General features: G+C 64.7%; 1 long non-coding RNA gene across 1 annotated transcript; it reads left to right on the top strand.

The window, feature by feature from the left end:
* The first annotated feature begins 8 nt into the window (after nt 1–8).
* Nucleotides 9–2,108, top strand: LOC125614615. The gene is made up of 3 exons (XR_007345189.1): nt 9–394; nt 1,657–1,678; nt 1,893–2,108. It is a non-coding gene; the product is annotated as an uncharacterized LOC125614615 (long non-coding RNA).
* Nucleotides 2,109–2,114: the final 6 nt, after the last annotated feature.

Genomic DNA, 2,114 nt, shown 5'->3' with positions numbered 1-2,114 from the left:
TGGAAGGGGGGGGGTCTGCAGCCAACTGTGAAGGGATGTGCCGAGCCAGCCCTGGGGCGAGTCCGGTGGCTCCTTGCTGGCCCGGGACCCTGTGCTGTGCCTCGGTTTCTCCGACTGTCAAGCGGTGTGATGAGAACACCGTGGTGCAGTGCTGTTAGGAAAAGTCAAAACCAGCTGGTCCTCGGGCAGAAAGTGCCAGAAGGGCCCCGGCACACAGAGGCCTTCACACCTGCCCCTCCTCAGGCTGGAAAGGGAAATCGATGTGCTGGAGAATGGGGAGCCGGCCCCTGCCCCCTTGAGAGAGGACAAGGCAGCGCCCAGTCCAGCCCGGACCCTGGCCCCAAGCCCAGCCAAGGAGCAGCCCCGGGTGGAGTTGGTGTGCAGCCCAGAACAGGTGAGATGATGAGTGGGCAGATCCCTGGCTCTGACCCCTTCCTCTGCGGATGCCCAGTGGCCCAAGCACAGATCCAAGCAGGTGCTGGGGTTTGAGGCCCAGCTGTGCAGCCTGGGACATGTTGGCCTCTCTGAGCCTCACTTTCCCCGTCTGTAAGATGCAAGAGCTATTAGAATACTAGCCAGGGACATTACCAGGGCTCAGTGAGTGGTGGGCCAAGCCCTAGATGAAGCCAGACCCACAGGGAGGGAGGTTTTGATGGATGCCCCCTGTCATTGCACCTACTGAGCCCCTGGCCCTGTGCTGGGCGCTCCGTGTGTTGGACAGCCCTTCCAGGGGGGAGCAGTGTCCCATTGGATGAGAGACAAACCCCAGGCCCAGGGAGGTTGAGAGAGCCTGGCCCCAGGCCACCATCTGGCTTGGCCTTTGCTTCTGGGATCTGCCCTGGAGCAGACATGTTAAGACAGACCTCCAAGTCAGGGTCAGCACCTGTGTACGTTGTGCCCCACACCTCTCCCAGTGGGCTCAGGGGCCCTGGGGCCTGCCTCCTTCCCTGCACCCCTGTCTTGTGGGGTCAGTATGGCCCCTGACCCAGGGAGCTGCAGCTGTGTCCTGTTGGTCTGCAACCCTCCCTGCTGACCATGCCTGGTTTGGGAGACCAGGAAGAGGGAGATGTGGGACCCAAGGAAGCATGTGATTCACAAGAGGCTGGGCAGGCTTCCTGGAGGTGTGGGATTTGAAGGCTGAGTAGGAGTTCTGCAGGCAGACGGCACATGTGCAGGCGGGTGTCACGGGAGGTGAGCACGCACTCCCGGCTGCCCCTGCTGCCTGCGGGCCTCCTGGGGAGAGGCAGACCCTGACCAGGACCGCAACTTCAGGGGCAGTGAGCATGCCCAAAGCTCCTGCTCCTCCTCCTGGAGACCGGGAGCCGGCCCCTGCCCACTTGAGAGAGGGGGCTTGGTGGGAGGGCCAGAGACCCCGGAGCCCCTGTGGGGAGAGATGAGCAGCCTTTCAGGTGAGGCTTAAGGAGCAGCCAGAAGACGGCCGCTGGGCAGGGAAGACCACCACAGAACGGGTCGGGAGTGGAGCTCTGGAGTGGTGGGGGACCAGAAGGCCTGGGCGGGGTGACACCCCCACTTCCCACATTTCCGGCCCCAACGCCAGGGGATGTGACGGCCGGGAGAGACGGGACGGGAAACAGGCGCACCGGGTGGGCGGACCGCCGCGCGGGCGCTGGCTGACCCTCTGCCTCTTTCTTGCAGACCCCGCCGGGCACGCCCAAAGGTAGGCGCGGGGGCCCGCGCGCCCCCTGGCGGCGGGCGGGGGCGGGGGCGGCGCGCTCTGCCTGCCGGGTCTCGGCTCGGTTTCACCACGCCCGCGGGAGGGGCCCAGCGACGGCTCTGCGGGCGGGTCGGCCTGTTCTTGGGTCTGTAACGTGGGGCAGAAATCCTGCCCTAGAGACCAAGGCCGCCGCGGGACTGAGACCCGGCCGTGGCAGGTGGGTCCCTGCTTGCTGAGGCCGTCCAGCCGAGCGTTCCTGCCACGTGGTGGCCGCTGGATGACAGGCGTGGGCCACTCACCTGCCATGACGCGGGACATAGTCTAGATGTCAGCATGATAGTGCATTACGTTCAGTAAGTCCAAGCTCGGTGAGTTGTGAAACACCAGTCCCGTTTTTAAGCCTGTTTTCAGTGGGCCTGTCTCCCTGCAAAGCACAGGG

This window comes from Marmota marmota, unplaced genomic scaffold (assembly GCF_001458135.2).
Source record: "Marmota marmota marmota unplaced genomic scaffold, marMar, whole genome shotgun sequence".
Classification (NCBI taxonomy): Eukaryota; Metazoa; Chordata; class Mammalia; order Rodentia; family Sciuridae; genus Marmota; species Marmota marmota.
Note: the sequence above shows the minus strand (reverse complement) of the source record. Positions and strands in the feature narration are given on the sequence as shown.